The 26,940-nt window shown below is 48.8% G+C and overlaps 2 long non-coding RNA genes across 2 annotated transcripts in view; both read right to left on the bottom strand.

Moving 5' to 3' along the window:
* The window catches only part of LOC144180391 (uncharacterized), a 61,785-nt gene that overhangs the window by 18,183 nt on the left and 16,662 nt on the right, over positions 1-26,940 (bottom strand). The window lies entirely within an intron of this gene.
* LOC144178887 (uncharacterized) lies at positions 1,251-11,818 on the bottom strand. Its single transcript, XR_013324085.1, has 4 exons — positions 11,387-11,818; positions 9,045-9,257; positions 7,933-8,167; positions 1,251-2,637 (listed from the first exon to the last, which is right to left on the bottom strand). It is a non-coding gene; the product is annotated as an uncharacterized LOC144178887 (long non-coding RNA).

Below are 26,940 nucleotides of genomic sequence, written 5' to 3'. Positions count from 1 at the left end.
TTACCCTGGGTCATTTTGAGAAACTCGACCATCACAAAGTTACGTGCGAGGCAAGTAAAGGCTGCCAGGATATTCTTCGGAGCTCAAGTGAAATACAAAATGTGAAAAAAAAAAAGTCTTTATTTCACGATAAGTACCAAATTGTGAAGTTTGAAAGGATTCGTTTAAATTAAATCCAACGTTACACCACTAGTGATACAGGTCAGGCAGTTTTAAGAATCACCGAAAGAGAATAAAAAAAAATGGCGGACGTTGACTAGGGTGGCGGTTCATTGGGAACGAGTCCCGCGCTTCAAGTTCTCTGGATACAGCTTTTGCCCTCCCCCCCCCCCTTCCGCCCCCCTTCCCGTCACTTTCTTTGCGTGTTTTACGGGGAAGATTTTTAGGCTGAAACAAAACCATCCAAGTGTAGCGAAAAGAATGGCGAGAAAGTAACAGAGGGAAACGTAACAGCGGTTAAAGAAAAAAAAAGCATTAATAAAAAGAATGGTGCCTGCTACATTTCATAGGCGTCAGCGCAGAAGAAACGCACACACAGGCCAGCGAGGGGTCCTGAAATTAATTTTGCATGAACTGGGACCACTTTCCAACGCGAGCCTGCGAAGCTGCGCTGGGTCAGAAGAGTGCATTCATTGATTGCTGAGAGTTAAAGGAAAGGGCGTGGCAAAATTTCTGTTATTAAAAAAACGCCACATCCGTCGATAGGAAGTCTTCACTTGATTTTTTTATGGCTTCTTTCAGGGAGATATACGCATGCAGTCTAATCCTGCACATATGCATGCGGGTATGCGAACTTTAATCTTGTACTTGTATTTAATTCTAGAATCACTGTGCTTTGAAAGAAACAAGGACAAGAAACGGTCGGCTCCGGGGGGAGAACGATTAATCAAGCGCTGTAATGACAGACCAATGGCCGCGGGAGGTGAACAAGGAATTAACCTGCCCTTTTGTACCCGTGCAACTGAGACGTAGTAGCGACAGCGACTTCATCTCAGTTTGATCCATGCCTTTCGTTCGTATACGGCACAGACAGCGGTCATTGATTTTCCGCTTCGAGCGCGCCAATCATTCTGAACATCAAATCGAGAGCGAAGCACAGTGCCCAGGTCTAAACTCGTAATGTAGTTGCAATATAATGGACGAAATTTATCTCTTTCAACGAACTACGAACACTGTTAAAAAATACCCATTAATTTACGGGACATGTTCATGCTAACCTTGTTGCCACAACATGTGCCGTACTACAAAATTATGGCACATGTTCTGTAGCATCAGGTGATGGGACGTGTTCCGTCGTTGTAGATTATGGAACAAATTCCATATTACCTGAATACAGGAAATGTTCCGTACAAATGGGAAGCAGTACAAGTCCCGTGTAGCTAGGCTACAGAACATCACCCATATTTATAGCGAACAGAGAATGTTCTATACAACATAACTACAGGAAATGTACCGTACAACATGTTTACAGAACATTTCCTATTCTTTCTAAATGCAGGAATTGTGTTGCAATGTCTTTTTATGGCACATGTGTGGTAATGAAGTAAACATGCACACTTACCGTAAACTGTTAAAATGGTAAATGTATTGTGTGCTACAATAGAGCTTTTGTAACGTAACACACACTTGCAGCATGCGTGCAGCCAGAGAATATGCTGGAATTCAAAGCACTTTTATTCAATCTGAATTGTTTTGCATTAAGGAAGCTTTAAAAAAGCTGCAAGCTCAAGACGATTGCGTCAGTGAAATTGTAGCAACAAAACAGTCTTGAGCCTTTTCTTAAAGCTCCTGAATGCAAAACTACTCAGACTGAATAAAAACGCATAGCATCCTAGCAAGTTCTCTGGCTGTGCGTATGCTGCAAGTGTGTGTTACGTTACAAAAGCTCTATTGTAGCACACAGTACATTTATCACCTTAACAGTTCATAGAAAGTCAATATCACGCACTCTGTCAAGTACCAAATTTTCATGCTCTCCTGGAATTGGCTTAAGTTGGAAGATAGGCTACAAGCTACATTCAGCCTACAAGATAGGCTGAATGCTGCATTTGTATAGATGTTTTCAAAGTTTCTGACATGAAGATAATCCGCATTGAATTTTCATTGCTGCTATTTTTTAATCAGCGGTACAAACTGACATTAAAAATAAAATAAACTAGCATGAATAACCCAAAGCCCATTGCTGCTACTGAACAAAAAACGTTTACAGTGAAAATTCAAGCAAAAAAACAAAAACTGGCTTAAGGCACACGTTACATTTACACTAAGAGGAAGCAAAAACTGCCAAACGTTGCCGACAAGAGTGTCCTCACGGCACTGCGCCACAACTGTGGCCTCACCATGAGTGAATTAAAACACTTCTGTAAGGCTGGAACGTTTATTTCGACTACATGTGCTACATGGTACAAGACTACTAAAAAATAGGCATTACGAAACCAAAGGAATGAACGAAGTAAAAAAATAAAACGGTTGTGCAAAACTTAAAGTTGAGGACTTCAAAACAGGGCTGCACAATCGAACCACTTGCTCCGGAATGTCTCCAATTTTTCGAGAGCGGTCCGGACTTTGGGGTAAATGGTAGTGATTTTTCGAGATGACTGCCGGGTGCCCTCTTCTGGGTTCATGCCTGCAAGTTTCCTGAAAGATAAGACGTAATATTATGTTGCACAATTTTTTAGCCCATAACCAGTTTCTGCGGACATACATGTTTGTATCCTCACTAAAAGTGCAGATTCAGTAAATGCCACCATGCAAACTCATTGATTTTGATTTTCCTAAAGCTACCCATTTGCCCCTATACTGAACCGGGGGTGGAGGATAAAGAAGGGTATTATCTATCTCGTTGTGGTCCTGCAGGACCGAAATACCAGATGTAAAGACCAGATGTGAATGTGCCTGAATGTGTCTTGGGTCATTTCAGATAAGATCGAACAAAGCATGGCTGTTCGACCTCTTCAATTCGCTTGAAATTTGTTTACCTCATTACCGCATGCATGTAATGTGCGGATTCACAAATATTTTCCGTGGAAATAATTTTTGCCGACAAAAAAAATTGGAACGCACCGCGTGGACCCCGGCCGCTACCTACCCCCGCGCCGCAGCCAAACTCAGCGACGCCTACCAAAAAATATACTTATCGGGCGGGAATGGTAATTTTTATTCCTAATGTACACCTGGTGTACATTTCCCCCCACAATATCGTTGGCTAGAAAAACATATTTCTAATAAAATGACAAATCTTGCTCAGAGCGCATTTTGTTCTGTACTTTGTGAGCCAGTATTATCGTAAGTAAGGGAGCTAGAGCCTTCAAATTTTAGTGAGGGCTGCTCCTGGCAAGCACAAATAAGGCCCGTAGATATAGTGTCTGTGCAAGCTACAGTTAAAACGCAACTGGCGCGCAACATTGAAGAAAAAACGATACTACTCCAAGTTCAGGGGCTTATTCAAAAAAACACTTCTTCGATTTTGCTGAAATTCTCTTCAATGACCATTAAAAACATGTTGCATCATTTTCTTCCTGACGCGCCTACAGCGCTAGAACAAAGCCTCATTGTCCAGGTCTTCACAAGGTGCTGAGACACGAAACAGTGAGAGCAATTTCCACGGAATGTGCAGCTATTTTAAAATTTTTTGCACCAAAGGAAAACGATTACTCACGGAGAATTCAGAAGTGAAACTGAAATTTTTGTGTAAATTTTGGGACGAAAATAAACAATCTGCGCACCACTAAACTTGTACAGTTTGGAGAAAGAACTTGTAGTTTGAAGAAAAAACGGAACTCCAGGCTCACACGTATTTTTTATAAAACGCTTCCAGTTTTATAAAGCTTTCCACGGATATTTTCCTATAAACTTACTTCTGTGAGCCCTACAAATATCGTGCGTCATTGCACAGCGCGGATACAGCGCACCTTTCCTGCGGTTGCGAAACCGCTGGTGGTAAAACGCGAAATTTTAAGTTCTTCGGCTCTAATTTTAGAGCTTCCTCTAGATCTCCCCAATCGCGGTAACTCTTTGTCTTCATTATCAACGCTCTTTTCTTGTGCGCACTGCTGCCATGATGCGCTACATTTGGTTCATAAGATCAGCTATTTGACAAGGTGCACGCAGTCTTGTTTTTTAACTCGCCTGTACGTAACTTTCGTTCGCCTGAAATCAGAGGTTCAACGGAAGCCCGTCCGGTCGGCAGCACACATGGCAAGTATTAAAAAAGGGCATCGGCAACACACGACCCCGGCGCGGGTAACGCCTCCAGGTAGTGCGCCCCTCCTCGGTCCTTCTCCGGACACACAGGTTCAATTACTGAATTAGCGACCAAACTGGCTCACGCAAGTAAATTTAAACGAAACTATCTGTGAAAAGCTTCATAAAACTCGAAGAAGCTTTTTTTTTAATGCGTGTGAACCTTGAGTTCCTTCATTTTTTCTTTAAGCAGTACACGTTTAGCAGTGCGCAGACTTTATTTTCATTCCAAAATTCACACAAAAATTTCAGTTTCACTTCTGAATTCTCCGTAATACTATCTATAAGTAATCATTTGCCTTTGGTACAAAAAATGATAAAATGTCTGCACATTCGGTGGACGTTGCTCTCACTGTTTCGTGTCTCAGAATCTTGTGAAGACCTGGCCGACCAGGCTTTTTTCTCGCGCTGTAGGCGCGTCAAGAACAAAATGATGCAACATGTTTTTAATTATCGTTGAAGTACATACACAGGTGAACATATGGGGAGAATTTCAACAATAGTGAAACCTTTTTTTAGATAAGCCTCTGAACTTGGAGTGTTTTCGTTTTTTTTAAACTCGTGCGTCAGTTGCTTTTTAACCGTAGCTTGCACAGACACAATATTTACGGCCATTATTTGTGGTTGCCAGGAGCAGCCCTCAATACAATTTGAACGCTATAGCTCCAGCACTTACGATAATACTGGCTTCCAAAGTACAGAACAAAATGGTTTCTGAGCAAGATTTGGAAGTTTATTAGAAAAATATGTTTTTCTAGCCAACCATATTTTGGGGGCGAAATGTACACCAGGCGTAGATTAAGCATAAAAATTACCATTCTCGCCTGATGTGCATATTTTTGGTAGACGTCACTAAATTTGGCCACGGCGCAGGGGCAGGTAGCAGCCGGGGTCCACGCGGGTGCTTTCCAAATTTTTTTTCATTCGGCCACAATTTTTTCCACCGAGAATATTTGTGAATCCGCACATTATATACATGCGGGAATGAGGTAAAAAATTTCAAGCGAATTGAAGAGGTCGACAGCCATGCTTTGTTCGATCTTATCTGAAATGACTCCCTTGTTATTGATATTGCATAACCCAAGTCATGAATTAAAAATCGGCACTCGGTGTACAGACCACCCCGCCAGACTTTCCAGACGTCAGAGTTTCTGCTATACCCAAACTTAAAGTTTGTGTTATCACTCTTGGACCATCATATTGGGATTAAAGCCCAACATATAACACCCAAGTGGCCCAGTTAGTAATCCAGGTGTACACGTCTCTACAAGTGTAATTGCATGGGGTACCCTGCACAGAACTATCGCGCAGTCAGATGACGTGTTTGCAAACACAACAACCTGTTTTGGGGACTTAAAAATGATCACTAGCTTTCGAACCAAACAATGTAGCTCCTGAATGACTTGTCCAAGTGGTATGATGCACAAGAGACGCTCTGCGTGCGGTTCTTTTGCTGGGCATGATGCAAAGTTGCCTTCACGTGACTTCTCATTTGCTCATTGCACCGAGTAAATTTGTCTTCGTTTACCAGCACGCTGTTGCGGAATTACTGTAGAATGTTATTGTATGCTTTGCATGGTGCTGCAATAAAGCACACCAAAGATCACAGCTGACTGGCACAGCCACCGTACCAGTGTTGTTCATATCTAACGGTGGCACTATGTTCTGCGGCCAAGAATGGCTTGAACTTCATGCATCATGGTGCCCTGTGGGGTTGCTATGTTATTACATAGCTACGAAAGCTGGTTCAGGAATCAGGCTCAAGCTTTCAGTGGCAGCATAGAGTTTGTCAGAAAAATATACTTCAGGGGAAACAGGTGCTTCCAATTGCATAAGCTTGAACACTTGTTACTGTGCAGCCTACTGATAACAATATAGAATCTGAAAAAATGACTTATAACCAATCATCCCAGCACATCTCGACTCTCATAACAAGATGCTGCCCAACATTTTTATAGCACCTGACTCAAATTTTCCACTTGCGGTGAAAAATAAAAATTGCGCAGCATACGGTTTGAGAAATAACGCCTGCATTATATTCCGGCTGACGATAGCCTGAGCGTTCGGTGTCAGTTCATTTCACTTCTGCCATGTGCACAACATACAGATTCTGTGCATACACTGTTCACGTAGCATGACCATGTGAATACTTTCCGTCCATAATTCCGCTGCACCAAGCACGCCATTGCCAAGCACTAACGGAAACACGGACTAGTTTTTAACCCATTCAGCATTATTTTAAAGTGTTTTAAATATGGCGTAGAAGTTGTATGCACGAGAAAACATCTACATTTCCTTTGTCATCCTTGGTTAACCAACACACATTATGCTTGCTGCATCTCTTTTGTAGCAGGCAAACTGCATTATATGCGCACAACTTATTGGACATCTTATTGGGCAATGGTACGGGGAGTTCGAGCAGCAGTATTTCCCAGTTTAACAGAACTGTAGGCGCTTCGTAAATTTCAGCCAGTAGAATTGGTTTGGAAAGCTTGTTAAAAATCAATTGAGACTGTGAACTGCACAATGAACCAGGAGAACGTGTGAACAGTGTACCCCAAAATACATCCATAGTGTACCCTTAGCCTCTGCGATAGGGTACGTCCAATGTTCCTTAGACACAACAGAGGGTAAATTTAGTCCCTTCAATAAAATTTTCTGTGAGTGGAATTAACTCAGAAAGAGCTGTAGAAGTATTCACAGCATTTTTCTGGTTTTAAGTTCACCTGTGAACCTACCAAAATTCTAACCTGAATCCCAGACAATGAATTTACATTCTCACCACTACGCTTGCTGCATCGTAAAAAAATGAGCACAAAAAGGAAAAGGAGTTTTGTTGTACATAAAAAACACCTGTCAATGTCATGCATAAGCGAATTCCTGACAAAAACATGCCGCCAAACAGTTTGTGTGAATTGATGAAAAGGAACAAAATAGCACAAGTAACAGTAAAATAGCTCGAAGAAGCCAAAGAATTAGCAAAAAAAGTGTAACAAGATGTAAGAAACAGTGCGTGACTGCTAGTTCTGCTACATGTAAACTGATTTGCGTAACTTCAAAAATTCTGAACCAAATGTCATGTTTCCGATTTTTTCTACCCCTTATTCCTTGAAAGAGCTGCAAGTCTGCCAACAACCACAGAGCATAACAAAGAGAAAGAGAAGCAAACTGTGGTTTTGTGCCCCCACAAAGCTCGACTGCAGGGTGAACAATCTTGCCATTCTATAAAAACATTTGGGGAAATGGACATCCACCCATAATAATCGATTGACACCCATACCTACGCGCATAGCAGACGGCACCAAACAGCCTTGCTCACTGTTCGCGGTGCATATCCACATCAAGTTTTTAAGATGCTATGATACGCACAAGAAATAAAACCAAGTTCGTGATTTCAAGTACTGAGAAGCACCTAGAGACAATCCTTGATGATATGAATCAAGCCAGTTGAGGACGTCACTTTTCCTGCATTACTTTTTACTTTATTATTGCTTTTTGCTTGATGTGATTCCTCCTGTTTCTTAGAATCACACCAACTGTGTACATTTTTGGCAGGCTTCACAATGTACGAAGAACAAGTTTTGGAAAAATACCCAGTACTACCTGAAATCATATTTTTACTAATTGTTGTGGCATGTGTGAGGGTGTGGCTTGGTTTGTGCATGCCAATAAGGGTGATGAAGTATTTACCTCCACAACACAGAAGAGCGACGCAATTTTCTCTTTGAAAAACAGGCACATCAGGGGAAAGAGACCGATGAGCAGCGCCCGTGGACGACTTTGTTCTCGTGCTGCCCTGTCTGTCTGAAGGAGCCACTGCAGTGATTCCTCCGTTTTGACATGGTGTCGGAAAAATGCATGAAGCAGCTCATGATCTTCCACGCTCGATTCCGAGAACAGTCCCCGCAGTCTCGTGCCAGTCAGTCTGGAAAAAGAACGAACAAAAAAGGGCCAGCACGATCATCAGCAGCCAGCAGGATAAACAAGAACTTTAATTAATGGGCAGCCGGGGCAACTATACAGGTGGAGGATTGTGCGCTTGCATTATTGTAAAATGGACAGTTAAATGGCTATTCTTTAATGTGAAGCATAAAATGGCTGGCATGTCATTGTGTAACTGAATTGTGCTTAATGTTTCGTCATCTTTCCGTCATTACAAAAAATTTTAAATTGCAATGCCACAATTGCCCACAAACACTAACACAAGCATGAAGATTCACACTGCAAGCATCCAACAAGCGAGGTTTTGTGCAAGAAGCCTGATGGTAACAACCAGGGCTCACAGAAAACAAGTAGTGTCTGTCGTTTGACAGCAGCACGAAGGCTTTGACAAAATGTGTAGAAAGGCTCTGAAGTTGTACTATACACCACTGCAATTAGATGAAACCAACACCTTAGGTTCACAAGCCTTATCAAGCCAGAGCCCAACATTTTATGACCAGCTGGATGAGAGATGAAGCAGCCCTAACAGTGTTAACTATCAGGTAACTAGAAGCACTTTGTATGCCATCTACCGCTAACTTTCAACATCTTTATCAACAATTCTACCATTTTATTCTCATTAGCTGGGACAGCGTGTGTAAAAAAGCATTTTTTTTGTAACGAATTCGAATATTGTTCTATCATCAACCATACACTGCAGTGTGGCTTTACTTTAGTGCTTACGCAATATACGTAATACTAATGGCAATCATGAGCTTCGGTTAGACGTAACTTTTCTGAATAAATGTGTTTTCTCAGTCCCATCAGATTGGTATTAATGAGTGTAGAAACAATTACTGCATGCACAATTCATGAAGTACCTTTCGAAGTGTGCCAGGAAGTGGTGCTGCGTAAATAGAAGGGGCCACTCTTTTTGCACATCGCTGGCCTTCGTGCCATTTGTGTTGATATTAAGCCGCACCGATGCATAGAACGTTGTGAACAGGTGTTCCTGAAGACGTAGATCCTCCTCCTCCTCTGATTTTAGGCTTGCATCCATGAGAACCTTCTTTGCCCTTTGGATCCACTACTAACTGAAAGGCAAACATGGAAGAAAATACACCAAAAAAAGTAGCTGTAGTAAAACTTCATTTGTAGCACCAATGCACTACCGTGCACCATTGAAGCAACCACGATGGATTCCGGTATGCCCGACATAAACTTAGATACTACGCTTTCTCGGTGGAACTTAAATCGAAAAAAAATCGCTCCGCTAATTTTGTTAAGTGGTGATTTGACTATGTCATATCACCTTCTCACAGCTTTCTAGAAAATCTACTCGGAACGCGAGCTAGGCGATATATAGCTCAAGGCTTATAGCGTGCTATGCTTCCTGGTTTCGGTGTGGTGAATTCGTTTGCAAGGAACTTTTTTTTTTACCTCACACAGATACACATGGGCTGCTGCTGGGTAATACTGCCAGCGGTGCCAATAGCCACACGGCGGAACAATAGAGCGTCAATTTTGCAATGTACATCAGAAGCATGTACCGCAAAGGCCAATATCGAATCAACCCTAACACCTTATTTTGAATGCACAGATACATTTAAATTTTCTTTTTTTCCACAAACAGTGCAAGAATAGAACTTCCTAAAAGACTCTGTATAAGGATTCACTTTGGTTGTTTTGCTAACTGTGTTTTGTTTGGGTCTGTAAACCTGTTCTTGTGTGTCGAATTCTTTCCTTTTTCCTTTTTCATTTCTGCCTTACTTTAGTGCCTGTATTTGTACTTTTTACTTGTACCATACGTGCCAACCTGCTTGGACCTGCGAAGGTCTGCAGTATGCAATAAATTAAATGAAATTAATGGAGAATCGCTTTCCCGCTCGCAGAAAATTCCCTGCGCCACGCCGTGTTTAAAGGTGCAACGCCAGTCGCGCGCTAAATAAAGGCCGGCAATTCCCGGCGCCAGAAGCACGTACACGCCTCCTAACTTAATAAGTTCTTAAACGGGAAGCATTAGCATTTCAAGCGTGTTTTGCCCATGACGATGTTGAGGACAACGTATACACTTCACGTACGCTAAAAAACAACCTATACACTAAAAACAACCAATTTAATCCGACTGCGAGCAACGTTATACAAGGGCATCGCAATACAGGAGGCGATGACAAGGGGTACACCTTCGTGGGGTGCTCAGATGGCTACTGCCCGGCGCTCCGCTTCCCGCCGCCCGCGAAAGCCCGAGGATCGGTTTTCAACTTCAAGCCGCGCGGCGAACATTCGTAGGCCGCAACCGCTGAATAAAGCACTGCATGTGCCTGGGGCAGCTGGTATGTATGTAATTTTATTCTGCGCTTTCAGGTGAACACATTTCTACCACGATCGGTCCAGCATTGAAACTGGCCGTAATCCATGTCTTTTTTTTTTTTTTTGTCCAATCCCGGAGGCAATGAAATGACCTTGCGAAACACTCACTTATATTTTTGGTTTTTTTTTTGCCCTCGGACAACAACGTAAAGTAAGTTGCTTTGTCCGCACGACGCAAACGCTGTGCGGGAAAGCTCTGCGCGGCACACTCCTGGCGTGCAGCGACTTTACACAAAAGCCAAAAATTGCACTGACAGCGCCACTAGAGTTATCAACTCCCTGCTTCATGTGCTAGAAAACTTCTTATAATATATAAGACGCTATCTATAACTCAAAATCACTGCAGCAAAAAAGCCTTCGCCCGCCCGGCTACTACTGTTTGATGCCACACTGCGCCTCTTCGATTATCAACCTTCGACTTGCCGCGGACTCCCCGAGGAGCAACCCAGCATTCGTTTTTCCCTTATATCACAATGGTTTCGAGAATCCTCGGAATACCCGTGCACTACCCGCGGCGAGATCGAGACTAAACAGATGAGTCCCGCTATCAAGACTGAATAAGTGCCGCAGGTTTGCTCGCCCGGCGCGACGCTATCAGTGGAATATCACGCTCCCACATCGCGAACAAACAAACCCTTGCGCAGTACATTCACCATCCCCATGTCACCTCACTCTCGCTCACTCTTCTCCCCCCAAACGGCTGCCTTCAAGCATGCGGTGTAAATACGTTTTAATCGCACTTGCAAAACAGAAACCACGTTAGGCTTAAGGTAATTCGGCGCCGCATCAGCGGCGCACAAGAAGCGGATAGCGCATCGTATACCTCAGTTATGAATGGCTGAATGGTACATACCTTGCAAAACGATCTTGTGTGGCGCAAAATCCATACAAAGCTGGGCTGCCAGACGCAGTCTTCGCTACTTGAAATGACGGTCGGAGTGTAGACCGCTCTGACGACGCGGGAACCTACGTTGGCGGGAACCCCAGCAGACCGCCGCTCCCGGCATCCGCGCCGCGATAAAGTGTCGTGTTCCGCACTGCGTGCGCGGCTCATGTGGCGATGACGTCCGCGGAAAAATAAAGGCCGATAAAATGCGAGACGTTATTGAGACCTCGGATCAGCCGCAGTGTGTGTGACCCCTGCGTCAAAAACACTCGGGTAAAGTGCGTCTCCAGGCGTAGTTCCCCACACATATCGGATGTTGTTACGTAAATAAAAAATTTGCAGTGCTACGGTACAGTTCCTGTTACTTGGATGGAACAGCAAAGTGGGTGTAATATCAACGAACATTACATGTTCCATTGCCGTTTCCACGTAAATTGATGGTTTTTTTTAACAGTGAAACGCGCATTGAGAGCCACGTGGAGAACCGAGCTGTACATGCCCATAAGCGACCAAGACTTCTGTCTGGTTCGGGAATTGCGGAAGAAAGTTTAAAGTAAAATAACCAATGGAAGAGAACCACCGGGCTAGACAACTTGGGCTTGGACGGGGTATAGCTGCTGTTACAGCGAAGCTGTTAGCTTTTATTTGGTCGGAAAATTTTGTGTCGTAAACAAAAATGGCAGCATCTCCACTCCGTGGATGTTGGCGAGGGTGGGAGTACGGGGACTCGAAATGACATCCAAGTTGCGCCCCGAGGGACATCCGATCTGCGCCCCGACCGTCATTTCATTTGAGCCGTGAGTTGCACCTTGATTATTCCCTAAATGAAACTGCAACTCACGGCTCAAATCGAATTTCGTTTGATTTTCGCTTGATGGTGCTGTGCGCACGAATGGACGCGGACGGACATTGGGAGGTCCTAAGGCACTCCGCACCTAAAACTGCAGGCAGGACCCAGCAGTTGTCACCCAAGACGCCGAGAGCATGCATCAGGCTAATGGAGCATGCAGCATAGAGCTCAGTGTTCCTTTAAGAAAACCGCAAAGCAAGGATCGAAACGGCATTATGAATGACAAGGCGCCTCAATGGGACCCCCCACCATGTGCTCCTGGTAAATATTATGTTTGCAAATTATGTCTGAAGGATATAGCCAGGACTAAAGTCCCTAAATAGAGCAGTTCTTGCTCAAGACGCCTAGCGCATGCGTCAGGCTAGGCAGGATTCAGCATTTGCCGCCAGAGAAGCCGACCGCAAGCAACAAGCACACCGACACGACAAGAAGCATCTCATACCCTCTTTCATCAGCATGTGTAGTGATTTAAAAAAAAAACGCTTCGCTGGATATCGACTTCCGCAGGGCGGGATGGAGACCATTTTTTTCAATAGAGAGTTATAGCAGATCGGAAAAACGGTTCCGGTACGGTAACGTCTACCGTCTGGACGCCACCGCGCATGCGCAGAACCCTACCGTATACCGGAGCGACTTGGCCGCGCGGTACCGAGACATACCGTGTCCGTCGTTCGAAAGCGGGCGGCCGCTTTGGAAGAGTTTAGGATACGTACGATTGGCTCACGCCTAGTCGAACGGATTGTAAATGTGAGATCGTTTAAGAAAAATGAGGTTGCAACAAGTGAAATCCACGCGATTCTGACAGCTCAAGCAGCAAGCGAAACACGGTCCCGGCCCAACTGCCGTGGCTTGTGTCGTCGAACGACGCATGTCCGATAGCTTCTTTTAGGTTAAATAAAGGCGATACGGCTACATAACTAGTATTAACAGCAACATGGGGCCCGTCTACAAATCGGCGAGTGAGGAACAGGCGGTATCAGTGCGAGGGACTCTCAAATAAAACGAAAAACTAGAAACAGCCAGCCGTATGTACTGAGCTTGACCTACTGGCGCCATCTATTGAAATGGCGTAGAGTTAAAATGCCGCTCCATGTTCACGCAGTCGCAGTTCGAATCTCCGTGGGGGCGTTGGATGTTTTTTTTTTTAATACTGTCTTTAGCGCTTTTGAGAACTGAAAACTAATATTTCAGCACAGGAAGCGCCACAGACTCACGAAAAATTGCCAAACGACGTACAACACAAGTCGCTCCCAGTCACGGTAGCATGGCCGGTAGTTACGGTCTGCTATAACTCTAAAAACGAGCCTTCCCGGTACGGTCCCGTAGCGGCTACCGTGTACCGTACCGGAACCGTTTTTTCGATCTGCTATAACTCTCTATTGTCGAACATTGCTGGCGCTATGCTAACACGGACGGAGGAGTTGGACACACGGAGCGCTCACCACTAACGGGTCTTAAGTAACAATGCCAAAGCTGGTGGGGCTCTTCGATCTACAGTCTCGGACTCGCCGCGGACTCCCCGAGAAGCAGTCCGGCATTCGATTTTCCCATGTATCCCTATGGCTTACTACAATTGCGCTAAATTGACAAATTGAAGAAGGAAGACAGACAATGCGCATTTCCTATTTTCCTTCCTCTGTTTGTAAATTTAGTGCAATTGTCGTAATTCATAATGCGCCAACTAGCCCAACAGCACATTTTACTAAGTATCCCTATGGCTTTGGGGAATCCTCGGACTACCCGCGGACTATCCGCGGTGAGTCCGAGACTGTAAATCGAAAAGCCCCAGTAAAAACACTCAGGTGCTCGCCACAGGAAAGGGTAAGCGTTCTAACTAAACAATATTCATCATTGATTGAACAATGTCCTACGAACTATCTAGTAGCGTCACCTCAGTCGTCGACAGCGCAGTGGATAGTGCATTGACTGAGCCTTGTTCTTTGCGTATAGTGTATGCTTCCAATATCTCGCGAGTGAGCCTATCAGAAGATCTAAAAATAAACTGTACTGCGTAGAAACATCGCCAAGCAATCGCATCTAGCGCATGCAGTGAGTAGCCCAGTGCCCAGGCGCTGATATCTGCTTACATACCGGTAGTTCTCTGGGTCTCTTATTCCCGCAATGTTCGGATTGATTTGTTCTCCCGCCTGACGAAGGGATCATATACTATTCCTGAGCAACAGCCGACGAAGATGCACGTTATTTCACTTCAACATTCCGCCTTTGCGGGGTTTACAAGATGTTTCTTAAAATCGGAGAGAAGTGATACTACGCCCTTTCTTAAGCGGTTCAGTAATCACCCCTCTCATGCAAAAAGTTGTCCTTATTTGCCTTTCTCAAGACATGACAATCTGCCTTTAAAACCCACCGCGACCGCGAGGTTTGGGAGTCTTATCTCATTTATGTTTAAATCAGCTTCGCTTGATATTAAAGAAAGGTATGGGAAACTAACGTGCTCATCCCCTCGATTAAAATCGGTGAACTCATTGTATTAACTTTATTTAATCACTTTTTCTCACGTTGTTTATTAATCCTACTCCTGAATTTCTTATCCGAATTCACACGAACTCTCTATTCCACCGAAATTTTTTTCACCCAATCTGTCAGTACCCAGCAGCTGTTTCGGGTGCTGTCACCAAGTGAAGTGGCTTTATTATAAGCCTAATCCGTCTTGAAAATGCATTTTCCTCTTGGGCAGGAGGTTGTGTTCCCACTGCTCATCCGAAACTTTTAACGTTTTACGGGCCACCTCTTTCAATGTGTGCTTGTGTTTTTGTGCTTATTTCTCGGTATATAAATATGTGCTGACAGGTGCTCTTCTCCTGACTTCTTTTGTTGAACCTTTTGTGCATTTTACCCATTAGTAATGTCTCGTTCTTCTCCAATTCGCCTCCTTGCGAGGCGGGCGTTGGTGACCCTTGGAGTTCCTGCCAGCCCTGCGCTGCGTTTAGTGCAGCGCTGCGGCTGTGATGAAGGCGACGACCCGTTGGGACGAAACGAAAACTTGTATTTACACTTTTTACAGTTGGTTACAAAGAGGATACATTGAGGCCGTTGGTCGCTATGTGCCCGCGGCACCCCGTCAGAGACGAGCCACAACTCAACCCGGTCTGTCCGATGAGCGCATGCTTGCAATCGAAGAAACCTCGCATCCGGGGGAGGAGGTCGCGTTCGCTCCGACCGCGTTCCCACGCACCTGCAAGTTGCGGGCCCTTCGTCCAAGGGCGCGCAACCATACGCGCCACTCAAACCAAACGCACGTGCACAACGATATCCGACGCCTCAACCTAGCGCTAGCTTCGGCCCGGCCGCACACTGCATCCGCCGCGCGAAATACGAAGCGCGGTCATCCACCCAGCAGCTCCCTCGACTGCCTCCATCTGGCACGCAAGGCCGAAACACGGCGCATAAGAGGGGGGGGGGGGGGGGGGGGTACTCTACGCCCGCGAGGCCGTTGCCCTGTTGCCTGCCTGGGCATGAAATTAGGGCAATAATGACGGGATCACCCGACCCTTACACGCCCTTCCCAAGATAAACATAAGGGCCCAAAGGCCTCTTATGGAGATCCCAACAAGACACAGATAATAGCGACAACCGCTCCCTTAAAACTGAATAAGAAAAGATGAACACAACACGGAGCAAACCCGACAAAATTCCCCACGGTCACTTTCCAAGACAACACAGGCACTTGTCCATAAGCATAGTGTCCACTCAGGAAAAGCGCGTCACCGTACAGAAAACAACACACACGCACACACACTCTCGTGTCAAACAAAACACCCATGCAAAGGTCGTTTTCAGGCTGATGGGTCCTCTGCAAGTTCGAGCGTTCACGGTATTCTTCTCCGCCGTGAGACCCCTCACTTCTCTTTGAGTGGGTCCTTCTCGCCGCCCGCCAGGCCACCAACACTGCCACCCGCTTCCCAACATGCGTTAGGTACTCTGGACAAAGCGTCCGCGTTTGAATGGTCGCTACCCTTTCGGTGCTGTACGACAACATTATAGCGCTGCAGCGCTAGTGCCCAACGAGTCAACTTTGCGCCCTGTGGCGTGGACAAAGTGAGGAAGGAAAGGGGGTTGTGGTCGGAGATCACCGTCACCTGGGCGCCAAAGAGCCAAATGTCAAACTTTTTAAGCCCCCAGATCACCGCAAATGCCTCCCTCTCTATGGTCGACCATCGAGCTTGAGTGGGCGTGAACTTATGGCTCGCGAACGCTATGGGACGCTCGGAGCCATCCTCGGCGCGCTGGGACAAACAGGCACCCGCCGCGAAAGCCGAGGCGTCGGTGGACAACAAAAACGGCGCGTCCGGCTTCGGCGTTGCCAGCGCGGTCGACTCGCAAAGTGCTGCTTTGAGTCTCTGGAACGCGCTGTCAGCTTCGGCCGACCACGGAATCTTGTTTGGAATTCCCTTCCCGGTCAGTTCCGTAAGCGGCCTCGCCACCTCAGCATAGTTGGGCACGTAACTTCGGTAGTAGCCGCACAGTCCGAGGACGCTGCGCAGCTCCCTCTTAGTCGTTGGCTCTTTAAGCCCCCGTATTGCAGCCAACTTGCCCGGGTCCGGCGCGTGCGCTCCCGAACCGACATTATGCCCTAAGTAGCGTATGGACCCTCGGGCGACCTGACACTTCTCGAGTTTCACCTTGAGCCTCGCCCGGTCTAACGCCGCGAAGACCGCCCTTAAATGTTGTACGTGCTCGCTCAGGGTCTCACTGAATACCGCTATGTCGTCTAGATACGCACAGGCGTATTCAGAGTGCGGATGGAGCAGCTCGTTCATGGCCCTCTGAAACGTTTGCGCCGCGTTTTTGAGGCCAAAAGGCATGACTTTCCATGCAAACTGCCCCCGATGGCACGTGAAGGCGGTGAGTGAACGAGCCGCTGGCGCTAGAGGTACTTGCCAGTAGCCTCTTCGCAGGTCCAAAAGGGTAATATAGTTGGCCTGCCCGACGTTCATTATGAGCTCCTGCTGCAGTGTCATCGGATACGCGTCGGGCACCGTTCCTGCGTTCAGTCTGCGATAGTCAACGCATATTCTGACTGATCCGTCCTTTTTCGCCACGCACACGATGGAATGCGCGTGTGGGCTCTCGTACGGGAAAATTAAATCCCTATCTAGTAGCTCGTCCAACTGCGCCCCTACTTCTCCCTTTAGAGCTATGGGGATGCGATACGGTTTACACGGTTTTAGCGTGAAGCCCTCCTGCAACACTACATCGTGTTCGCGTACCCTCGCCACCCCCAGTCTGTCGTCGAACAAACCGCTGTACTCCGCAAACACCTTGCGGATCTGACCACTCTCGTTCTTCTCGAGATGACCTAATAAGTTCCCCAACAAGGTCATGTCCGCGGAACCTCCTTTCCCAGATCGGGGCGCGCACTCCACCTCCCCGAACGCCTCATCTTCCTCGAAAGCGACGCCAATCTGCATTACCCTACTGTTATAGGGTCGCAACTTGCTTGCGTGTACTAGCCGTCGGTTTCCTTCCGGCATTTCGACAAAGTATGAGTGCTCCCTGTACCGCTCGGTTACCCTACCTGGTCCCTTCCACTTGGGGAACATCTTACCCGGCCTGTCGTCATCAAACACCAACACTGCGTCCCCCTCCTGAAAGCTCTTGCTTGTCGCCCGCTTGTTGAACTGCTTTGCGTAAGCATTCTGCTGTCTGGATCCTACCAGTTCGGCTGTTTGCGCTGCCTGCTCTAGACGCTCTTTCAGCTCTTTCATGTAAGCGGACGGGGACGGGCCAAGGTCCGCTAACGCAGGCATTTCTCCCGTTAAAGCGCGTTTGACGACAGCTAGCGGTCCGCTAGGCGGTCTACCGTACACCATTTCAAATGGCGACACTCCTGTAGTATCATGCGGGACTTCGCGATATGCCCACAAAAGAAAGGGCACCGCCTTGTCCCAGTCTCTACCTTCCTTTTGGATGGTGTGGTACAGCATGTTCTTAAACGTCCTGTTCCACCGCTCCACAGCGCCGTTGCTCTCCGGGTGTCCCGGGGTCGAAAACCTCGGGGAGCAGCCGAGTCGCTTTAAGAACTCCTGTGTTAACTCAGCAGTGAAGTTAGTCCCACAGTCGGACGCGATCACTTCGGGTATCCCTGTGCTGCTAAATACCCTCAGTAGGGCGTCGCAAGTCGCCCTAGCGCTCAGAGAGCGGAGACACACTACCTCGGGCCACCGTGTGCACAAATCAATTATGCACAGTGCATATTTGTGCCCTCTACCTGATGGTGGCTGCAGCGGGCCAATGACGTCAACGTTAACTCTCTCAAACGGGTACCTAGGCCTTGCCAGCGGTTCTATCGGGATCCGGTCGGCAGTACGCAAGTCGGATCTTGTCTGGCAGGCATGGCAGCTAGCGCAGTAGCGCCTTACGTCTCCTTCGATAGCCGGCCAAAAGAAACTGTACTTTATGCGGGCCTTCGTTTTGCGGAAACCTAGGTGACCAGCCCAGTTTGACTCGTGAGCCATTCGCAATACATCGCCTCTACGACTCTCCGGTAGCACCAGTTGCATTACAGCTTGTCCCAGAAGTTTGTCTCGGTGGTACAAAATGCCGTCTACCACGACCATGCGTCCCTTTCCGCGTTTTGCATTTTCCCAGGCAGCTTGCAATGTCGCATCACTCTGCTGCTCGGCCCGAAACCTCTCCGACGAGCTCCTCTCGCCATTCCCGTCGTGAGTTGTTTCACTGCACTGCTCCTCGCTTCCCGCGTCCTGACCACTCTTTGCTCGCGTTGTAACCTGACCGATTGCAACTTGAACCGAGCCCTCTGCGCTCCGCTCATCGTCTACCAGCCTTGCTAGTTCGCCCTCCGTGCGGTCCGCAACGTCGCTCCCGTCTGCACATACCACCCCTTTCATCTCGGCTCCCGCCCTAAGACGCTCCCACGCCTCTTCCGAGAGCAGACAATCGGTCTGAGAAACCAACCTGTCCGTCAGCGCGCAAAGTACCGGCACCACCTCTTTAATGTCCGAAAACACGCCGACCTCGCGCGTTATCGTCAACGGAACCACCGCGAGCTTTGCCACTACCTTCTCTCCGAATGCGGAAGTCAAGTTGATTGTCCCGTGAGGCTCGACTAGCTCCGGTGGCAGCGCGCTTTCTCTAACGACAGTTATCTCCGCTCCCGTGTCCAGAATTGCGTCGATCTTCCTGCCATGGCAGCCCAAGCTCACGGGCTTAAGTTCGCTGTGGCCTGCACACGCTTCATTCGTTGCAACTCTGGCCGACAAGCTATTTCCTTTTCCTTCCGAGGCTCCTGCCGTCAGTTTGTTGACATTGTGCGGGCATTTCGCTTTTAGGTGGTCCCTTGAACCACACCCGAAGCAGGCTCCCCACTTTTTTCGCACGTCGGTGCTCTGTTTCACCGCGCCCGGTTTTGGCGGCGGTCCACTTGAAGTTACTCCCTGCGAGGCCGGTGCATGCCGTACCTTTGTTTCCGGCTTCTTAGCTGCGCCGTCCCTTCCCTCTGCATCCTCGAAAGTCTGCAGTAGGCTTGCCAAAGCTGGGGCCTTCTTCCAGCCTTCCCCTTCTTGAAGGGTTACGTAGCGCAGCGCGGACTCGGCCAGGTTATTTTTTAGCTGGTCGGCCACCAGCAGCTCGATCACCTCCTCGAACGACTTCACGTTTCTGGCCTCGAGGTAGAAATGAAGGTAACTCTGGAGTCGCGTCGCGAATTGTCTCCACCCTTCACTTGCGCGTTTCCTCGCCCCAAGAAACCTCCGCTGGTACTCCCCGGCTGACAATTTCAGCTCCTTCAGCACTGTCTTTTTGAGAACCTCATACTCACTATGCTGGGATGGAGTGAGTCGCGTCGAAACAAAGGGAACCTTTTCCGCTATAAGCGGAAAGACAATTTTGCCCCACAACTCCCTCGGCGCGGCGTATGCCTCAAGCGTATTTTCCACGGACTCAAACCAGATCGGCACTTCCGCTTCTGAAGGGAATTTCGGAACTACTCCAGAGACGAGTTTTGAAAAATGCCGGAGTTCGCTGCGCGTGTCCTGTCCGCCCGAGTCGCCGGAGCTCACGCCTGGTTCAGAACTCCTTTTCAGTCTCTCAAGCTCGATCTGCCGCTCGAGGACCAAGCGTCTCTCCTGTTCGATTTTGAGTTCAGTTTCCAATTTTTTCATTTGCATTTCCGCTTCGGACGCCACTGGCTCAGGTGGACTCCGCCCTTCCGCACCTTCATCTTCGTTACCCATGATGGGCTCCCCTCGTTTGTCCGGATTCAAGTGGGCAAAACGCGTGATCATGCGTTTTACGGGCTCTTGTTGGGCGGCAGTGATCGCGACCCAGCGGAAGACAAAAAGGACTCACCCAGTGTCGATCCGATGTGGCCGCCTGCCTCGTCCGCCGTTTCCGCGCGACTGTCCGACTTCTCCCTCAGATTCGGCAGGTCTGCGATGCCTGTTGGCGCTCCTTCGCCTTCGCCGAGGCGGTGTCGTTCACAGTCCGTCGGTCTGCGGTGACTGCCGGCCTCCTTCGCTACCGCAAAGACTCGCCGCCTCCGTCGGCCGCTCCTCCGCAACTCTCCCTGCTGCTCGGCTGTCGCCTGGAGTTTCCGGTTGCCTGCAGGTGCTCCTTCACCTGGCTGCAACCCAGTCGTCGCTCCTCCGTCGGCGTCGTGACGACTCCGGTGCTGTCGATCGCACCCAGCAAGTTCGGGTTAAACTCGCCCTTCCCGCTTCGGCCCGTGCTCCTTGGATTGGCAGAGCCCTCCGCCCGTGGCCGATGCGTCTATCCTCCGTCTCGTTCCGTGGTCGTCTCGCCAAGCAGGATCCTGTCGACTGCGCCAGTAATGTCTCGTTCTTCTCCAATTCGCCTCCTTGCGAGGCGGGCGTTGGTGACCCTTGGAGTTCCTGCCAGCCCTGCGCTGCGTTTAGTGCAGCGCTGCGGCTGTGATGAAGGCGACGACCCGTTGGGACGAAACGAAAACTTGTATTTACACTTTTTACAGTTGGTTACAAAGAGGATACATTGAGGCCGTTGGTCGCTATGTGCCCGCGGCACCCCGTCAGAGACGAGCCACAACTCAACCCGGTCTGTCCGATGAGCGCATGCTTGCAATCGAAGAAACCTCGCATCCGGGGGAGGAGGTCGCGTTCGCTCCGACCGCGTTCCCACGCACCTGCAAGTTGCGGGCCCTTCGTCCAAGGGCGCGCAACCATACGCGCCACTCAAACCAAACGCACGTGCACAACGATATCCGACGCCTCAACCTAGCGCTAGCTTCGGCCCGGCCGCACACTGCATCCGCCGCGCGAAATACGAAGCGCGGTCATCCACCCAGCAGCTCCCTCGACTGCCTCCATCTGGCACGCAAGGCCGAAACACGGCGCATAAGAGGGGGGGGGGGGGGGGGGGGTACTCTACGCCCGCGAGGCCGTTGCCCTGTTGCCTGCCTGGGCATGAAATTAGGGCAATAATGACGGGATCACCCGACCCTTACACCATTTCTTCCCCACATCCCTAACAGAGGTGCACACAACAAAGTGAAATATTCTTTTATTGCCTGTATGTACCCGACGACACCTGTCTCCTGTTGATTACCTTTTTGTGTACATGGTTCTTCTTTTAGTGATTCCACATTGTTCAAAGCTGGCCGCGCACTACCGTGCCTGCACGTGCAGTCCACATGTATCGGTAACCTGCCCCTTGTTTAGTTGTCGTTTTGTAGTACATTCAGGACGCCTGCATTTTCAAGTCAGTGTTTTGGGCTATTTTTTAGGGGCGAAGCTCCTTAGGGCGTGGGTCTGTCCATCCTCGACGTATGTATGTAGCCACCTCTAGTTTAGTTCTTGGATTGTTTACTAGATGGCGGTACTTGTATATGATGAAAAGATGCGCTTGGATTGTTTACTAGATGGCGTGGCTACCTCTAGTTTAGTTCTTGGATTGTTTACTAGATGGCGGGGAGCGTTGTAATAAAATCCGTTCGCTGTTGGCGCGCGCTCGGAGTCGCCCGATGGATAAGGCTGCAGATGTGCGAGCCCGCGAGGCAGAAGCGCTCCGTGAAGCTGCGCGACGCCGCCGCCAAGATCCTGCCGTACGAGAGCGGGAGGCCGAAGCGTGTCGTCTGGCTGCGCGACGACGCCGCCAAGATCCCAGCGTTCGAGAACGAGAGGCCCAAGCGTCACGGCAACGGCGCGAGGACCCTGCCGTACGCGAAGCGGCACGGCTGCGGCGCGAAGAGGATCTCCAAAACGTCAGAGAACGGGAAGCGGCGAGAAAGCGCGCGTATCGGCAGGCAGACCCCGATGCAGTGAGAGCTCGTGAGGCGTCTGCAAAACGCATCAGGCGAGCTCAGCCCCAAGGTGCCGACGCGCGGTTTAAGCGAGACTTTCTAGACGTTACGTTCGGACACAGATGTAGTGGGCGAACTTTCACTGAAGAGTCACGGTTTTACCGATGATTTCCCCTCAGGAGCTTCGCCCACTCATCATCATTCACCCCGTGGATATGCTGTGAATTTTTTCGTTCTTCTTTCCCTATATATTTGCTCCGTTATTGCTCCGCAAGCATAGCCCGACCGTATACATACGCCGCCTCTCTGAAATTTCTGTCGCTCTTTCTCACCATTTGCCGTTAAGGTACATCAGAAAAGTGATACAAGTCTTTATGGCAATAATGTGACGTAAACTGTATTCATATGAAGGCAAATCCCTTTGCCGATACGTGAGTAAACAACAACTTTGTGATTCTTCTTGTAGTCTCTCTGACTATTTACTATATATATATATATATATATATATATATATATATATATATATATATATATATAATGATTTTAATGCAGAAGCCAGAACCAAACAGTAAATCCCCTGGTGGGCATATGCAGCTGTGCAAATAGCAAATATTTAACTAGCAGTCTAGTGATGCTTCCAACAACAAGAAACTGGTTAAGAGCACAGTGAACTTCATTTGCCCGGTTCGTGAAAGTGGCGACAGGAGCCCGGCTAAAGTGCACTGTAAACGTTTTAGCTGCCGTGTGTAGAGATAGGCGGCAAGCGAAATGGATCACGCCGCAAAAATAGATGTCCGAGGAGGCAGGCGCGCAACACGAAAGGAACGACCGATCCCGCAAGCGCGAATGAGGTGTCTCCAGAAGTGAGCCAGCGGAGAAAGCCGCGGCCGGGAAGAGCCTCAAATAGAGACAACGGCGAAAGAGATATCAACAGAGGCCCTCCTGTAGCGGCGTTGGTACCATACACCCACACAGAGACAAACGCGCTCTTCTCTCGAGACGAGGACGATCCGACGACAACGAGGGGGGAGGGGCGCATCCGTCTCGCTTTGTGAAGTTTTCTTTCCTCGACGCGCCCCAACCCGGGCAGCAAACAAAACCGGCAGCCCGGTCCTGTCACTTGCGCAAAAGTGCTCGCAAATTCGATTTCCCTGTTTTCTCCCAGGAATCTCGACGAACGGATGAAAGCGCTGGGGCGAGGCGGGGTTCAGGGGAGAAGCGGCAAGGGGGGGACAGCTGCAAAGCGGGCTTCGTGGCTAAGAGCCAGCAGTGCGCCAGCTCACCCAATGCAGTTAGCATGAAGAAAGGCGCGTTTGGTTGAGTTCGTCTTATCCACGCCGCCGCCACCCTCCCCACACCCTGTGCTCTCTTCCTCCCCCTTTCTTTTAGGTGCCTGCTTCGCTTTTACTTCGTCGTCGCCTCTCTCTCCCTGCCCGGCCTCTCTCGGGCAGCGGGGGGGGGAGTGGATCAATAAACTGCTTTCCAAACTTTCAACAACGCATTGGCTCTGCGCTCCCATTGATCAGTTGGGATACGACGAGGCGGAGAGGCAGGGGTGTGGAGGGGAAGGGAAGGCAGGGACACGTCGAAGCGGGGAGGGTGAGCTGGGAGGGCGAGCCCGACATCCCCGGCAGCGACGCCCGCGGTGCCGTGGTGGTGTTGGCAGCTCCTCGCCAGCTCCTCGCGGGCGACGACGCAAAAGCCCGACTCTATTCGCGACGTTAGTTTCTCTGCAGTGCTCGTGCGCTCGACGGGATAAGTTTCCGACGACGCTTCTCTCGTGTTACGATGGAGAAGACGAGAAATAGGGAGGTGCAAGCATGCTGTCTCAACAACGGTTAGGTCGCTGCCGTGGCTTGCTTTGAGAGGAACGTTTTCTTCAGCAACAAGCAGAAGCAGCGTTGGCTTCTGGAAACTTTGATTTTCTATTACTTCTTAACGATGTGATGAATAAACGAGAAAAAGCAAGGACAATGTTGCATCAAGTTAATCGAGCTGGCAGAAAGGTACGAATTTTTAAACTGTTAAAAATGCTCTAATGCACTCCGTAAAGATGGTTAAAAAGAGAAGCTGTAACGTGTGGCCGGTATTTGCCATTGCAACGTCGACGCTGCTCCACTAGAACCGCCGCACCACCCCTGCCGGCCGCTGCCGCTTGGGCTGTGCTTTACGCAGTAGTACTGCTGCGAGGGAGCTTCTTTTTCGTGGCGCTGGCCAGGCAGGGGCACCCCGGCGACTCGGTGACAGGGAGCGGGGGGCCCCTAGCCGGGTTGGCTACATCTGCGGTAACGACTCCGGCCAAGTCACGAAGACCTACCAATACGACTTTATTCGCAGGCCCCAATGAAGTTTTTCCAATCCAATTTTTTTCGCTCCCTCTGATGCACCGTTCCTACTAACGAGTGTCGGTAGACGCGTGAGTGTAGCAACGTCATCTATAAACCCAGCCAGCTACTCTCCTCTTTCCAACCTGTTTTTTTTTTTTTTTGCGCACGCGCATGGAGTCGCGCCGAAAGGCTTTTCTGTGTACGCGGGACCACCGGATTTTCCTTTCGCTTAAACATATAAAGTTTCACTACAATATTTCCCGTCACACAGTCAAGACAATTATTTCATTGTTTTTAAGGGGGCTGCTTAGTCCTATCTCTCGTACGCGTTATCCGCCAAGGTTTCTCGCGTCCCCGCTGCATAATCTTTCCAAACAAACACTAAAGGAACATCCTGCGAATAAACGTAACCGTTTGGAGATTCTAATGAAGACAACGACCATCGCGTCGATATTTTTTTCCTTGGTTGCAGCGGCGATCATTCAAACAACGGCCATGTATTGTTCGGCAATCCCAAATCCTGACTTTTTTTCAAGAATGAACGGAAAAAAATTGGTAAGAAAAGCTTAACGCGGATGGCCAGTGCGCTCTTCAGTGCCGCTCGTGCGTATTAATAACAGCCTACCCGACGAAACGACCGCCGTTTGCGTTCTTCGGTTGTCTTTCTTCTCCTTCTTGCTTGTGTCGTCAATGAGAGGAATTACGAAAAATTGCCAGAATATCGCTTGAATACAAATATTTAAACCAACTTTGTCACCCCCCCCAAACAGCAAACGACTACAGAGCTTCCCCACATTGCTGATGGACTAGAAACGCGGTATCGGAGAAAAACTTTCCGGCGAATTGCCTCGAGGACAATCGCCTGGAGACAGCAGCTCACACGCGCGCGCCCACACACACACACACACAAAAATCTTTCTGGCAGACAGGCGCCAGTCTGTTTAGGTAGGCTGGACGACAAATACGCAGGAAAGAGAGTTTTCAAAGCGTAAATAAAAAGACAACGAAGTCGAGAAGCAACACGTATATATACCGCCCCAGAACCGGAACTCAAACACGCCGCGAACTTGCCACAAGCATATCTGCGCAAGAACAAAGCGTGGGACTGTGTGGAAAGCTGCCAGAGGAGCCTCGCAACCGCCGCCGGTACCGACCGTGCACCGTGAAGAGCCACGTCGGGCTTCCCCCTTCCGCAACCCTTTTTCCGCCAACCCTTCCTGCGCCTCCCCATTCGCCCCTGGGCGCAGCTCCTGGCGTCCCCGTGTCGTCGCGCGCGTATTGACTGCGCCAGCGCAACCAGCAGCAAGCGAGCTGGTAACGAACAGCCATTGTCTGCCCACGCCTATCATTTTTCAGGGCTGGCGCCTGGTCTCCCGGCGACGACCAGGGACGCCCTTATCGCGCTTTTAACTCGCATCCGCGTTGTCTGTTCATGCATGCGTTCTTCCCTCTTTTCTACCCTCTTTTCTTCACCTTCCACTTGTTTCAATTTTGCCTCCAGCCCCGCGCTGAACCGCTTCCTCTCTTTTTCCTTTGTTTTGTCTTTTTTTTTCGCCCCAGGTTCTCAAAGCACGACGTATATGGGCTCCGCTTCGACACCCAGGAACCCAGCCGTATGGCAGCAATTACTTTCCTCAATCTTTTTCCCTTTCTTACTAGAGTCTGCCATAATTTCAGCCATCGAAAGCTTTAAAATTTTGAGCCGTTTATATTGCGCTTCCGCTCACTTGTAGACGGTGGTTGTGAAGTGCACGGTATCTACGAGATGCTTGCAGCCCGCTCAATAAATGTTTTTACCACCACCACCACCACCACCCCCGCCTACGTCCCGAAGGGTTCTTATGTAGTCTGAGTTAGTCCTACGACACTGGCGTGACCAGATTTGCTATTAGTGACTTGCATCTGAATCCGCATATAGTCGCTCAAAAACAGGACGCTAACGCCTTCAGTGGTGCCGTGACGAGCGAAAAACTGTGCTCAAGCGAGTTCTCTAGCAGAGCCCCTCAAGCATTGAAGTACTCTGACACTAGTTAGTTCCCTCCTATGTTGACGGTATACGGATCACGGCTGTTGATTTAAAAATCTG

Source organism: Haemaphysalis longicornis, unplaced genomic scaffold (assembly GCF_048455015.1).
Source record: "Haemaphysalis longicornis isolate Haplotype H1 unplaced genomic scaffold, Haemaphysalis longicornis Haplotype H1 scaffold_4, whole genome shotgun sequence".
Classification (NCBI taxonomy): Eukaryota; Metazoa; Arthropoda; class Arachnida; order Ixodida; family Ixodidae; genus Haemaphysalis; species Haemaphysalis longicornis.
This window is presented reverse-complemented; position numbering and strand designations above follow the sequence as displayed.